The 16,204-nt window shown below is 37.7% G+C and overlaps 1 pseudogene; it reads left to right on the top strand.

Annotated features, from left to right (window-relative positions):
- The window catches only part of LOC123255055, a 118,424-nt pseudogene extending 104,179 nt beyond the window's left edge, over positions 1 to 14,245 (top strand).
- Positions 14,246 to 16,204: the final 1,959 nt, after the last annotated feature.

Below are 16,204 nucleotides of genomic sequence, written 5' to 3'. Positions count from 1 at the left end.
TCTTTAGTGAAGTCTTCATTAATCAAATTCCCAGATGATATGGAGCTAGGAGGAACAATTCATATAATAGATGCCAATAACTCACATTTGCATGGCACTATGTATTTTACAAAATGCTTCCATAACAATCTTGCCACACCTGTCACCAGAATCAAACACTACATTGGACTCCAGGGGTCCATGTTTTTATACCCAGGGAAGTTCATCCACTCAATTTTGAGATCTGTCCACCATCATGCATTTCACCCTCTTTCCTATTCCCATCCCCCACCTCCACCACTTACTCAGTAATCTAAACAAATACTATTGTTGCTTCTGAAAAGGTCTCATTAATTGCCTGCCCTTTGGATCTACTGATGTTTCCTTTTCTTCCCCAAACCCAAATATCCCTTCCCAGGGAATCATTTCCTTGAGGACAAGAACTATTTCATAAGAGTAATATTTTGACTTGTGAATGAGTTGGATTTAAGTAAGAGGGAGTTGCACAAACCTATCAGCATCACTCCCTCTTCTAGAATCATTGAGGCTCAGTGGTGAGACAAAATTCAGGATGTCTTGTGATAGCTCAGGATACAATGAATGACTTTGGCTTCTTCAATATATGACCAAGCTCTAAGTGCTCTACAGCATCTGTTTCAGTTGCCTTCATGGCCATTGAAAAAAATTATTTTAATTTGCCCCTTCTGTTGGGGGAAGTCCTCACATGCTTGGGGTAGACATCCTCCTAAGGCACTAATGGGTTTGAGGCCTGCCAGTTATCCTCAGCCTGGTTTGTCTCATTTGCCAAGATGGTTTTACTGCTCATGCTATAACTTCTGGAAGCTACTAGTGAAAGTTAGGTGGGAAGTAGACACCAAAGGTAGATGAGCAGCCCTGAAAAGGGCTCAGGAAACCCTCATACCAGAGTTGCTATCCCTTCTTGCACAAGATCCTTATTATAATCTTGGGAGATAGATGTTATTGTAATTCTTATTTTACAAATAAGGAAACTGAGGTACAGAGAGGATAAATGACTTCCATAGGGACACACAATCAGTAAGTTTCTGAGGCAGGATTTGTACTCAGGTCTTCCTAAATAAAAGTCCAGCGCACTATCCATTATTCTATCTACCTGCCTAAAGTTTGTAAAACTCTTTACATATACATATATTTTATCACCACAAAAGGAACTAGGGAAGTTTAGTTCAGAGGAGGGAAGACTTAGTAAGAATGCAATAGCTGTCTTTCAGTATTTGAAGGGTCATTCTATGGAAAAGGGATAAGACTTTTTTTACTGGGACCCACATGTTAAGATGAGGAATAATGGGTGACGGTGGCAGAAGTCAGATTCAGGTCTGATAAAAGGAAAAACCTCCTAGCAATTAGAGCTTTATAAAAATGGAAGAGGTTATCCCTTGAGGGAATGAGTCCTCCTTTCTTGGAGGTCTTCAATCACCCAAGCACCCAATCTATAGCTTTGCAAGTAATAAGCACCTAATAAAAATTTGACATGTCCAGTTGAATTGAATGATTTTTGACTCTTCTCTCCCTCTTCGTTCTCTGATTGATGCAGAGCACTGTAGTTTTCTTTCTTTGAAAGATATACCTTGACCTTGTCCCAGTCCAATTCAGCCCTTTGGGGACCTCAGGAAGATGTCACAGAAGAATTAGACTGACCAGTAAGCACTTGAAGTAATACGTCTCTAATAAAGGATTTTTAAACTTGTATTAGGCAAGGCTTTAAGCCTGAAATAAGATACATGGAGACAGGAGGAAGATAAAAGGGGAAACAAATCACCAGGAGGAGCATGTCTTTGCCTCCACAACAGGACCAAAGAAGCAGCTTCAAGAAACCAGTTAGGATCATGGGTTTTATTCACTTATTTCTCATCCCTGATGTTACAGTCAAGATGCCACCAGAGATTTATTGGCATCACTCCAGATGTAAAGCTATGGCCCATAAAAGCTTCCAGAAAAGGTGAAGGAGGAGGGGACAAATTTCAGAGCAGAGGCAATTTTCCGCAAGTAAAGTTTATGAATCTTAGTTGTTGCTGATCATTTATTTCAGTTGTATATGATTGTGACTCCATTTGAGGTTTTCTTGGCAAAGATACTCATGCGGTTGGTAATTTCCTTCTCTAGCTCATTTTACAGATGAGGAACTGAGACCGGTCCCTCGAATCTGAGAGGATTTTGTTTTGTTTTGTTTTGTATTCTCATACCTCTGATTTCTATTCTCATCTCCATCATCTTAGATCAGGTTCTCCATATTGAACCAATGCTTAGCTAACCACTTGCTCTTCCTACCTCTGGTCCCTATTCTTCTCCCTTTAAATCTAATTCAATTCTGTAAAATTATTAAGTATCTACCATTTATTAGTCAACAAGAATTTATTAAGCACCTACCCTGTGCCAGGCTTTGGGCTAAGTGATTAAAATAATGAGATAGGGTATTATAATCCTATAATCCTAAGCACAGAACAGAATCTGAATAAATACTTCCTGATTTGGCCACATACCCCGTTTCTGAATTCTTGGAAATAAAACCAGCATGATCACCTGCTTAGCACTGTACCAGAAATTTCCCTACTCTAACCTTCTTACTTCCCTTCTCTCTTTGCCAACTCTAGCAGTATTGCAGAAACTGTCAGAGATTTCCAAAAAAACAAGATATAAAAAAACCTGGCACTAAACTGGACATCCCTGACCTCACTCACATCTGGTACTAGTCATAGATTTACAGAAGCTGCAGGGGAGATTTTGGTAACCACTGGAAAGCCTGATCAAATTTACCGGCAGTGTTTTTGTGATGTTGATTGAATTGCACAACCAATAATAACTAGGAACTGGTGGTCACACACAGTACTGAACATCCAATCATAGAGAAATAGTAGCAAAAGTCAGAGGGTTCTTTGGAGTAATATTGAAAAAAAAAAGGTTTCTTGTCTATCATTGGGTCCATTAAGTTCAAAACAATGTCAATATGTTTAGGGAAATTCAGGGAAGAGAAAGAAAAACTTTAAAAGCCTGGGGATATAACTGATTTAGAGAGCCAGATTTTCAAATGGCCAGTTTCAGCTGGCTCAAGTGATGACTGAAAATTACAGAGGAGAGTGGTTGCTTTGGACTATTCTAGGGGTCATGAACCCTGCAGGTCCCACTGAGCAGAAAGGAGAAAAACTGATGAGCAAAAACTTGACATCTACCAGAGTAAGCTATGGGGCAGCCTCCTAGGGGAAGTGACCAGGATCAGCTAAAACGAGACATAACAAAATAATAGATGATGGAAAGTAGCCTTATCTTGATGAATAATACTGAGAAAAACCTGATCTATCATTAAAATGTAAAGCTCTCCCCATTAGAAAGTAGGTACCTTGAGGGAAGGAATTGTTTTTGCCTTATTTGCCCAGTGTCTGGTATAAGCTGTTCAGTTTTTTCAGTTGTATACAACTCTTTGTGACTCCATCTGGAGTTTTCTTCCAATACTGAAGTGGTTGGCCATTCCCTTCCCTTGACCACTTTATAGATGAGGACACTGAGGTAAGCAGGGCTAAGTGATTTTCCCAGGGTCACCTAGCTAGTAGTTGTCTGAGGCCAGATTTGAGTTCAGGAAGATGAGTCTTCCTGACTAGGTCCAGCATCCTATCGACTGTGCCACCTACCTGCCTCACCTAGCACAGAGTAAGTACTTAATAAATGCTTGCTGGTTGATTGGTCCATTTATTTTTTCTCTTCCTATCTACTATTATCAGCTTTTCAATACCTCCTAGCTGATCTTGTGTCTGAAGATGGCAGATTGTGCCCAGGCTCAGACTTTGAAGACTGGAAACGTTTTTTTTAATTTAAAATTTCTAATTAATTAATTAAGAACATTTTCCCATGGTTATGGTATGCTCTATCCCTCCCCTCCTTCCACCCCCTCTCATAGCCGACACACAATTCCACCAGGTTTTACATGTGTCATTGATCAAGACCTATTTCCATATTATTGATATTTGCGCTAGAGTGCTCATTTTGAGTCAATATCCCTAATTATATCCCCATCCTCCCATGTGATCAGGCAGTTGTTTTTCTTTTGTGTTTCTATTCCCACAGTTCTTCCTCTGAAGGTGGATAGTGTTCTTTATCATAGGTCCCTTATAGTTGTCCTGGATCATTGTATTGTTGCTAGTCGAGAAGTCCATTACATTCGATTTTACTACAGTGTTTCAGTGTCTGTGTATAATGTTCCCCTGATTTTGCTCCTTTCACTCTGCATCAATTCCTGGAGGTCTCTCCAGTTCACATGGAATTCCTCCAGTTCATTATTCCTTTGAGCACAATAGTATTCCATCCCCAACAGATACCACAGTTTGTTTCAGTCATTCCCCAATTGAAGGGCATACTCTCTTTTTCCAAGCCTGAAAACTTTTTATCCCTTTGGTCTATTTGTTTTGTCTTGTATCCTCCAGGTTAACACAATTTTTGGCATAGGAGACCATTAATGCTTATTGGAATAGATTGGAGATAGAGCAGAATACCACCAGGCCAAGATGTATATAGGCTGATAGACTGAGCTAAATTTGTTTAGGGAAGGATAGCCATTTCTGATTATAGATCAGAGAAAATAGAGGAGAATGAAACAGCAGTTGGTTGGGGAATTAAGAAATCTCATTAAAAAGTGAAAATGTAAGAAATTTAAATGACTAAACAAAATGAAAGAAAAGAAGAGGGAAAAGAATCCTTTCTCTGTTCTGCTTCTGAATCCCTAGATTTCTCTGCCATAGTCCAGTTGATTTCTCAACCTGGAAGTTTACCTGCAGGCTTCTCGCACTAGAATGCAATTCTCTTCTCATCTTCACCCAGTGATGAGTACCTCCTGCAATCTCCATTTTGAGAAAAGGCTCAAGCCAGCAGTCTTATGTTTCCCTCTTGGATCTTTTTATGACTATAGACTTCATTTTCCCCTCCCCATGTTTTTCAGCTCTCTTTTACGTGTCTTACCCAATTAGAATGCAAGCTCTTTGAGGCCAAGGACTTTCCTCTTAATTCTTGTATCCCTAGTGTTTAGCACAGTGTTTCAAACATAGTAAACATTTAATATTTGTTGACTTAACCTGAGATAGAGAAGAAGAATTTGAAAAAATGGAGGGGGTGTGAGAGAAAAGGAAAATTATGGAATGAATTTGCCAATGCAGGGCATTTTGGGAGTTATAAGAAAATCAAAAAACCAGAATACAGACTTGTGTTATCTTTTCATATTTAAAGCATATTCTTCTGTCAATGGAAAAATGGAAGTTCTGTGTTCTTGTCAACTCAATCACTGAATTTCCTTGTGTAGAATATATATTTGTGTTAGATTGCATCTTCTTTCTCAAAATGGAATAGAACATGGGTAAGAAACTTGCCTTTTCAATGAGATAAATGAAACAGAATATGTTGTCCTGGAAATCATCATTGATTAGAGAGAGAATGACCTCAGGGACTTCGATGTTGCTACCATTTTTAAGTGGACCTGAGATGGGAAAATTTATTTTCTCCAAAATCTTTTTCCAAAATTCTCTCCCAACCGCTTTACATTTCTGACCAGGCTACTTTTTTTTTTATTCTGTTGAAATCCTACCTTGCCTTTAAATTCAACTCAAATGAAACACAATAGAGTAAAAGAATACATGCTGTTAAATTTTTCAGGTCCCAAAAATCTTTAGGTGCTTTTCATTGGAAAAGTCATCTGTGTTTCCTTTATTCTTTTTTTTAAACCCTTAACTTCTGTATATTGGCTCCTAGGTGGAAGAGTGGTAAGGGTGGGCAATGGGGGTCAAGTGACTTGCCCAGGGTCACACAGCTAGGAAGTGTCTGAGGCCGGATTTGAACTTAGGACCTCCCACCTCTAGGCCTGGCTCTCACTCCACTGAGCTACCCAGCTGCCCCTATTTCCTTTATTCTGTACTGGCATAGCAGATTTTTTTTACCTAAAACTAGACCTTTGTATTTATTCTTATGAAATTAAGTCTTTTTAGATTTGGTCCATTGCTCTAACCTGTTTATATCTTTTGGATCCTGATTATGTCATTCAATTTGTTGTTCTTCTGTCCCAGCTCCATGTCATCTACATATTAACATAAATAAGTCATAATAAGCCTTCCACTGATAATCATGTTAAATACTATCAAAACAAGTTCAGATCTCTGGGATAGTCCTTTAGAGGCCTACTCTCAAGTTGTCATCAATTAATCAATGGTTAATCTTTGAGCCAAGCCATTTGCCAAGTTCTAAAATCTAGCCTATCTCATTATAATAGGAATTAGTCCATATATATCTCTTCATCTTGGTAACAAGGACAACATGAAAAATTGTGTCAAAGTTTTGCTAAAATCTGGACATCTCTGGCATTTGTCAAAAATAAAATAAAATTAGTCTATTGTTGTTCTTAATGAAGACATACTGGCTAAGTAAACTCTACTCCTCTTTCTAAATGATTACAAGCCATCACTTACGTGTTTTAGAATTTTGTTAGGAATTATAAGTTCACTGACCTCTAGCTTGCAAACTATGCCCTCTTCTTTTTTCTGAAAATCAAGATTTTTTAGTCTCTAGTTATGTAGTATGTCTTTTTTCTGCACAGTTTTTCTTTCTAAAAATTATACATACACATATAGTGTATGTTTATAGGCATATATACATATGTGGGTATATTCAATAAGAATCTGACCTCTGTCATCCTTCTCAGTGAAAATGAAAGAACACCAAACCATTGTGACAAACTTATAGTCAAGCAAAACAAATTTCCAAGTTGCTTATGTCCAGAAAAATGTTTTTCATTCTGCATTGAGTCCTTCATTTCAAGGTACATGGAATGTTTTGTCATTAGACCTCTAGAATTGTGGCTGTTGATCACACTGATTAGAATTCCTAATTCATTCAAAATTGTGTTTTTATAATATTATTGGCATTATATAAATGTTCCCCCTTCATTCTGCATCAGTTAATATGCCTTCCTGGGTTCTCCAAAACCATCTACTTTATAATTTCTTACAGCACAATAGTATTTCATCACATTTATATAGCATAGCTCACTCAGCCATTCCTTGATTTATGGGTACCTCCTCATATTCCCATTCTTTGCCATCTCAAAAAGAAGTATAAATTTTGTTATATATCTCAGAATTTGTTTCCATAGGACTAATACCTCCCTTAAACAACTTTCCCCTAATTCCCCCTTTTTCTTCTTCCTTCTTCCTATTTCCTTATTGAATGAGATGTATTTTTGTGCCCAATTGTGTGTATATGTGTATATATGTATCATTTCCTCCCTCTTTTGACCAGCACCAATAAAAGTAAGGTTCAAGTGTCAACCACTCTCTCCCACTCCCTCTTTTTTTTGTATAGATATCTACTCATATAGATTTTATAAGATAGTTTTCTCTAACCTTTCTTGCCCCTTCTCGAATGTATTCATCATCTCCTAGTTTTCTGTTATTTTCCTAAGATCATTAAGACATAACAGAACCACTCCCAGAATTTGTCTAATGAGACTCTCTCTGACCTCTGATAATGATATGGGTCAGAGAGGACACAGTTTATCCTTATATAGTTCTTTGTGATTTTCCCCTCATGTTTCCCTTTATATACTTCCCTTAATTCTGATTTTGAACTTCAGTGTTTCAATGCAGCTCTTGTCTTTTCATCAGGAATGCTTAGAAGTCCCCTATTTCCTTAAACATCCATTCACTCCCCTCCCCTGTAGCATTATACTCACTTTTTCTACTAAGTCATTTTTAGCAAGAAGTCTACACCCTTTGTCTTTTGCAATATTGTATTCCCCAGCTTTCCTCTCTTTTATGGTGGTAGTTGCTAAATGGTATGTGATTCTGACCATGACTTTTCAATATTTGAATTCATTTTATCTTAGAACCAAGTATTGGTCCCAAGGCAGAAGAGTGGTAAGGGCTAGACAATGGGGATTAAATGACTTGCCCAGGGTCACACAGCAAGGAAATATCTGAAGCCAGATTTGAATTTAGGACCTTTGGTCTCTAAGTCTGGCTCTCAATTCACTAAGCCTTGCTGCCTCTGGGTAGTGTTCTTTTAAGACCTCTTGAAACATGTCTCTGCTCTTATTTTGGTTATGACTTCAAATAAAATTTCAAAATTTCTTCATCAACTGGTTGTTCTTATAGCAAAATACATTACATATTCTATTTTTCCCCCAGTCTCATGACTTTGTTTCAGTATATTCTGTTGTTTCATGGAATCATTGGTTTCTATTTGGTTTATTCTAATTTTCAGGCGAGTTTTTGAATCTCCTGTGCCAAATTGTTTCCCTTCCTGATTCTTTTTTCCAAAGTTCTCACTTCTTTTTCTTTTCCCCCTTTTAATGCCATCATTTCATTGACAAAAATATTTTACAATCTTTTTTAAAACTCTTGCTTTATCTGTTCCATGAATTTTGTTTGACTTTATGCCCACACTTTTTCTTTGAGCCTTTACTTGTATATATTTTGGAGTCACTCTCTTCTTGGTTTGTGTCTTGTGTCCCTGTCACCAAAATAACTTTTTTTATGATGGGATTCTTTTTTGTTTGTTCTAGTCTGGATATTAGGTCTGGATTCTGTGGAAGGAAGGAAAACTTGGTTTGATCCTCATTGCCTTCTTGTGGCACTGAATGTTGTTGAATGTTCTCATATTGCAAGGATACACCAGGCTACAAATTTCCAGTTTTTCCAAAGTCTTACCCAATCCAGGGTAAATTCTGCCTCCTTGTTTAAGCAAGTTCTTGCCCTGAGTTTGGGTCAGGGCAACATTAGAATTTTATTGGACTCTGTCATTATCAGTCAATTGGAAAGCTCTACTCATTCAGAGCAACAGAACTGCAGACCCTGGTTATTACACTTTAGGCTTCAGACTGGGATAAAAGCTGAATACAAGACCCCATTTTGTTCACTCCTGGGGTCCAAACCACACTGCTTTTATTAGCTTCTGAACCTATTTTCCTTTTTATGCACAGCCCAGGGCCTACACTAGAGGAAGATAGGGACACGGGTTTCCTTCATTCTACTCTAGACCTGTGACTGAGAAATTAGTTGTGGGTAAAAAAGCTGCCAGTTGGCATTTGTCCTAGTCAAAGTTCCCTGGTATGGATCTGGGGGGTGCCCTATATGAGTCTGTGACCTGCTCTAGCCCTGGTCCATAGCCTCTCTATGTGTGCCACATTGCCACACTCCTGGCCTGACCCCATCCTCAGTGTCCTTAGACCTCTCTGCCAATCTGAAAAAAAAAAAGACTTACTTTGATTTTTTCCTTGGATTTCTCCATCATCAGGATTAAGTCTGGTTCATATTCTAGATCTGTTTGGAGTTTTGAGTGGGTAGCTGACTGTATGGCTTTGGGTTACTTTGCCATCCTGGATCTGCCTCCTTCTACACTGTTTTTAAACAAGCAATAACAGTAGTGGTTCAGCAAGAATATTCTATCAACAAGCATTTAAGAGCCTTCCATGTGTCAGGCCATATTAAGAACAGCCCATATGCTCAAGAGCCTTCCCTCTATTAAATCAAGCAAAATTACACACACACACACACACACACACACACACACACACACGCACACACACACATGCACACATGCACACACGCACACACACACTACTAAATACAAAATATTAATGTAGTACCAGTGTTGCTATGGAGATGACAGACTCAAGTAGATGCTAGCCCAGTGTTTACTGGTTGGTGACATTTTTGAACTTGGATTTCTGGGTCTGTGTTATTTTTTGGAGATTTCTGGGAAAAAGGAGTTGGGAGAAGATAATTTGAACTCCATCTTGGCAACACATGCAAAGGCAAAGGTCAAGTATTGTACCAGGTCTCAGGATCTGTGCTAAATTGCTCTTTCTTTTTGATCTTTTGATAGATGGCCACTATTGTAATTGGATGGATGGAAGAATAGTACACTATCAAATGATAGTAAGGTAATGCAAATTTAAAACATCTTCCTTTTTTACTCTGTGTCAAGAAACTGAATGAACATTTATAAAGCGTCTCTCATGCGCCAAACACTATACTAAGTGCTTTATAAATATTATCTCATTTGATCCTCTCATTAATCTGGAATGCAGATGCTATTATTGTCTCGATTTTACAAATGAGGAAACTAAGGCAAACAGAGGTTAAATGACTTACCTACAGTCACAAGGCTAGTGATGTCTGAGATTGGATTTGAACTCAAGTCTTCCCAACTCCACGCCTTTTGCTTTATCTACTGCACAACCACAAACCTCTGAAGTGAGTGACTCCATTAATTCCTCTAAATTTTGTCTATCTTTTCTTCCCAGAAGATGAAAGGGTTAAAAGCAAAAGGAGCTTATTTATCTTAGCATTTAGTAGCACAAATCACTGCTTATGTCCTTTTCCAAATGAAATGTTCCACGCCTTCCCCCCTCACTCCTTTCACTGCTTGATGTATTTCTGTTGCTATCATTGTATTTTCCTTTGCATAAAAGAAAACCAGACAGCCTTATTGTATGATTAATGTGGACACAGGTAAAGATTTGGAGGAAGTCTTTGATCTGGGTAAAGAGAGAGAAACATCTCCACTTCAGCTTGAGATACAAGGAAAGAAGAGGAAATAGTGAGTCCAAGTGAAAGATATAAATACAGTGGATGTACATTGAGATAATATCCCTAAGCCAGTGAAAACTTCTATAAATGGGTAAGAAAACAACAGGAAAACAAAAAGCTTTCCAAAGTTATTTTCCAATGACGAAGGTCCCACATGTAAAGATATAGGTGTGTGTGTGTGTGTGTGTGTGTCTGTGTGTGTGTGATGTCTAACCTTAACAATAACATGCAGAGAAGTTCCCATGTGTTAGATTTAATAGAGATCTCTGCATATAAAGAATAAGGAAAGTTACCAGGAGAGTAGGTGTCAGAGGAGCAGCTTCAATTAGAGGTCCATGTACAAATATAATAAACAATAGAAAGAGGCACCATGTATAAAACATCCATGGTAATGCTCCCTCTTCCAAATGGCCTTGGTTTGCCTTTCCCTGAGGAATTGTTTCTTCTAGAGCTAAGGACCAATTTATATTTGCTATTAATTTCTCTCTGCTTATAAACTGGATGCAATCTATACAAAGTAAGTACCAGGTAATTTTGGTAAAGGAGGTGGAAAAACATATAGGGGAGTTCACAATTGAGTTGAACTTTGAAGGAATCCAGGGATCTGAGCAAGACACAGAAACAGGGGATGGAATGTCAGATGTGAGGGACAGTAAGGCAGCCAGTTGGGCTTTACCATAGAGTACATAAAGGGGAATAATTTTAAAATCAACTATAAAAGCTCTGTTGGAGTCAGGTCTTTAACTAGCAAACAAATTTTATATTTGATCTTAGCAGTAATAGGGAGCTCTTGGAATTCACTGAACTGTGGAATGCATGGTTAGATCTCTGCTTTGGGAAAATCATTATGGCAGTTATGTAGAGGATGGATTGTAGAGGAAAGGGATACCAGAGACAGAGACATCCATTATGAATCTACTGCAGGTAGGGAGTGATGGGGGCTTAAACTAGGGTGTCATGTAAGAAAGAGCAAGGAGGCTAGTCAGTGTCACTGGATTACAGTGTATGTTGGGGATGGGGGAAACATAAGAACATGGGAAGGAAAGGAAGGAACCAGGCTATAAAGGGATTTGAAAACCAAACAGACAATTTTATATTTGATCCTAGATGTAATTGGGAGCCAAAGGAGTTTTTCAAATAGGGGAAGGGAAGAAGTGACACAGTCAGACCTGCATTTTAGGTAAATCAATTTAGTAGCTGAATGGAGGAGGGATTGGTTTGAGGAGAGACTTAAGGGAGGGAGACCAACCAACAGTTTATTACAGCAATCTAGGAATGTTACATAGGAGGAACTGACAGGACTTGATAAAGTGGGGAGGGAGCAAAGAGATGTGTGGCACCTAGAAGTGAAGCTGGGTGACTGGGAAGATGGAAGAACCTTATATAGTAATTGGGAAGTGAGGAAGAGGGGAGGATTTTTCAGTTTCAGACATGTTGAGTTTAAGATGTCTATGGGATATCCAGTTCAAGATATATAAAAGGTAGAGGGAAGATAGGAAATGAGGAAAGAGGTTAGGGCTGGGCAAGTAGAGACAAGAGTCACCTGTATAGACCTGATCATTGAAACCATGGGAGCCGATGAGAACAATGTATGAAATCGTATATTAGCATAACTGTGAGCAGTAAAGAAACAGCCAGTAGACAGGGAATGATTGAAGATTAGTGAGAAAGTAGGGATGACAAAGGGAGCAATCTTCACGTGAAACAGAAGTAAGGGGGAAGATGGTGGCAAGAGGCATCTATGAGATGTGAGATGAGGAACAGGGGAGAAGAAGGAAATTTCAGTGAATAGCCTCAAATTTTTCTGGGAAATATGAGGCCAGGTTCTCAGTTGAGGATGGGGGAGGATGGAATATAGAGGTATAAAAATGATTGCCCTTTGCATTGAGGGACCAGCTGAGATTACGTAAAACAAATTTGTAGTGGACTTAGTCAACATAGTTTCTTTACCTACCACATAGAGTCACTGTGAGGAAACAGTGTTTTTGTTTTTGTTTTTTTTTGTCAGAAAGCATTTTAATTTAATATATTTTCAAACCATTTATAGCTTGAAGAGAGAGATGTACAAACTGGCATCGTCTCACATGTTTTCTGATGTGACTCTAAGTCCCAAGAAGATTCCAGGTAACATCTGTAGATATTCATGGAAAAAGATAACATGTTATGATACAGTCTGAAGTTAACATTCCAAAGAGGAAATTGTTTTTCAAGTCCAATAGTAGTGTAAGTTATCATTGTTTTTGACCCAAAGCTGTGAAGATAAAATGTGATCATTTCTACAAGAAAGCTCTTTAAAAATTAAATGTTTTATTTAGTGTAAGATATTAAACTTTGTTGTCACTTCCCAATGGTTCTCCATTTCCCATGATAGAATCCTCTCTTATAGCAAAGAATCAACCAAAATAAATAAACATTTTGACCTTGTATGCCAATGTATGACTTATTTGACAGAGTTTGCTATTTCTCAGTTGAAAGTAGGAAAGTATACTTCACTGTTAGTTCTTTGATGAATGCCATGATTGGACATTATAGACCAGATTTCCAATGTCTTTCAAAATAGTTTTCCTTTATATCAGTGTGGTCATTGTGTATTTTTTTCTCCTAGTTCAGCTTATTCTACTTTATATCCTTTTACAAAAGTTTCCTGGTTTTTCTGAATTCTTTATGTTTGTTATTTCTTATGGTGCAGTAAATATTACATTCCATTACATAACACAATTTGTTTTGGGCATTCCCTAATAGATGGATAATAGCTTTGCTTTGAATTCCTTTCTCTTAAATATTTTACAGCTATCTTTGGTACTTACCTCATCTAAATTTTCCCTTGTATCTCTCCTCTTCCCAATACATTTAGTAAAGATTTTTTTTGCACTCTATTCCTTTTGTTAATTTGTTAATTTTAATTTAATTTTTTTTAAACCCTTAACTTCTGTGTATTGGCTCCTAGGTGGAAGAGTGGTAAGGGTGGGTAATGGGGGTCAAGTGACTTGCCCAGGGTCACACAGCTAGGAAGTGTCTGAGGCTGGATTTGAACCTAGGACCTCCCGTCTCTAGGCCTGACTCTCAATCCACTGAGCTACCCAGCTGCCCCCTCCTTTCGTTAATTTTAAAAATTATACATAGAAACAATTTTTAACAATTGCTGTCTGACCTTTTGCAATCCAAATATTCTCCTTCTCTCCATCTCCCTCCTCAGGCAGTAAACAATATAATACAGGTTATTCCAATATTGTCACGCAATACAAATTTCCTTAATAAAGACTACTTTTAAAAGAAAAAGAGAAAAACAGTGAAACTGATCAATATATAAAAGAAATACAGGCAATATTCTGCACATGTGGACTTGCTGCTATGACTCCACGAAGCTCATCTGTTTTCACAAAGGAAAAGGAGCCGGGGTAGATTTATGGGTTGCTTTTCTCATTGTGAAAATTGGTGAGTTACAGCAATGAATCTGGTGACAAAGAGCATTCTACATCTCTTCTCCCATGCAGGTATGCAGGTGTGGCAGGGTTTACCTCTCTGCATTGCAGATGGTGCTCTCCATCCCCCTGTTCTCCTATTGTCTCCATCATCACCATAATCAGTCATCATCCAAAAGCAGCGAGTATTTCTTTTCCGCACAGGACTTTGTGCTGAAAGCTGTGTTTGAGGATGCCAGCTCCTAATTCTATGGATGTAACAGTGAACTTGGCTAAGAGATCTGATTTATCTCTGGCAATGTGTACTTTGTTGTTATTGTTGTTGTTTCATTGTTTTGATCTTGTCTGCTTCTTCATTATTCTATTAGGGTTTTCTTGGCAAAGATACCGGAGCAGTAGTTTGCCCATTCCTTCTGCTCATTTTACAGGTAAGGAAATTGAGGCAAATAGGATTAAATGACTACTTTCCCAGGTTAGTAGGAGTGTCTGAGGCCAGATTTGAACTCAGGAAGATGAGTCTTCCTGATTCCAGGTCCAGTGCTCTATCCACTGAACCATCTTCTAGCTGTCTATTCACATCTTATTCCAGTTCCAATTTCTACTTGTCGACATATCGACACATTATGTAATGACTGGACTGTCATTGACATTAAAAATATATTTTATATGAACACTGTCAAATTTATTTTGTATTGTGTTAGTTGTTATCTACATATCAGTTTCATTTACTGGATGATCATTCTTGAGATAATATAGTTTGATTTCATGTCATACAAAACATTCTGTAATCTCATGGGTTTTTTTTACCTTTATTGTTCTTTGCTGTTTTATGAGGTGATAATGCTCCTACTTCTCTGCCCTCCTGGCTAATGTTTTACAAATGAGTTTGTATTACAAACTGATGGTCAGATTTGAGAATATCTATTCTGCTGGGAAGGATTGTAGATGTAGATGTGGAAGAGAGAAGATTGGGATCAATCTATCCTGTCGCTAGGGCACATCCAGCAAAGCTCTTTTTTTTTTTTAAAAATGACTAATGTGTGTTTCATTAAAGTTAAGTATAAGGAAAATGTTCTATTTAACTGAAGGAGTCAATTTGTTGGTTATGGCTCATTTGAATTTTGTTATACTCATTCTGAATGGTGTTTTAGGGAGATCATGATCAACTGGAAAGAGCATTGGAGTCAAGAGCCCCTCTGGCTCTATTACAAAGTAGTGATCTTGGAGAACCGATGCCAAGACATATTTCGCGTATCCTCATTTTCTCATCTATAAAATAAGAGTCTCTCAGGTCCCCTACCATCAATGAAAGCCTGAGATTTTACCTTGGATGTTCCTTGGAAGAATATAGGGACCCTATGTGATTCTGGGCAAGTCCCTTAACATCTGCCTTAATCAATTAGAGAAGGAAATGGCAAACCACTCCATTATCTTTGCCAAGAAAACCCCATGGATACCATAGTCCATGCAGCCACGAAGAGGCAGGCACAACTGAACAACTAAACAACAAAAATCTAGAAAGTTTAGATTACACACAGAAGTAATCTATGTTGGAGGCAACATAACCTTGGCAACATCAAGGGACCATTTTACAAACTATCTGACAGATAAAAATGTACCTAAAAATGGGGCAATACATATATATTATTAGTAACCAAAAGAATAACAGTACTTGAGCACATACCTACTTCTTATCTTTATAAAATCTTAATGAAAATTATCTATGCATTATTGAGGTTTTCTAGAGAAAACATTAAGGAAAAAGAATGATAAATAAGGGAGAATCTTGTTTCATCTGTACCTTTTAGATAAATATTTGGAAGATGAAGTCTGTTGTAGAAAATCATAAAAGTAAAAGTCTGCATGTTTATGTCTCATATCTTCATCAAGGGCATGTTCAATATATTCCCATACATAGGATTTTATAAAATGAGAAAGTAGACATATGGTGGTTAGATTCAGAATATCAATCCTAATTGGAAGGACTATAGTTGCAGATGTAGATATAGTCAATTGGTTCTATGATCTCATGATCCAGAACATAATTATGGTATCCTTGATGAAAAAAAGGACAGGAACCAGCAGGTTTTAACAGATGGTTTTCTACAATAGGCTTCATCTTTACAATCAAACAATTAACTGAAAGGTACAGATGCTACAAGGTCCTTTTGGGTTTATTGTTTGTTGATTTTTTAAAAAGCATTT

This window comes from Gracilinanus agilis, chromosome 1 (genome assembly GCF_016433145.1).
Source record: "Gracilinanus agilis isolate LMUSP501 chromosome 1, AgileGrace, whole genome shotgun sequence".
NCBI lineage: Eukaryota > Metazoa > Chordata > Mammalia > Didelphimorphia > Didelphidae > Gracilinanus > Gracilinanus agilis.
This window is presented reverse-complemented; position numbering and strand designations above follow the sequence as displayed.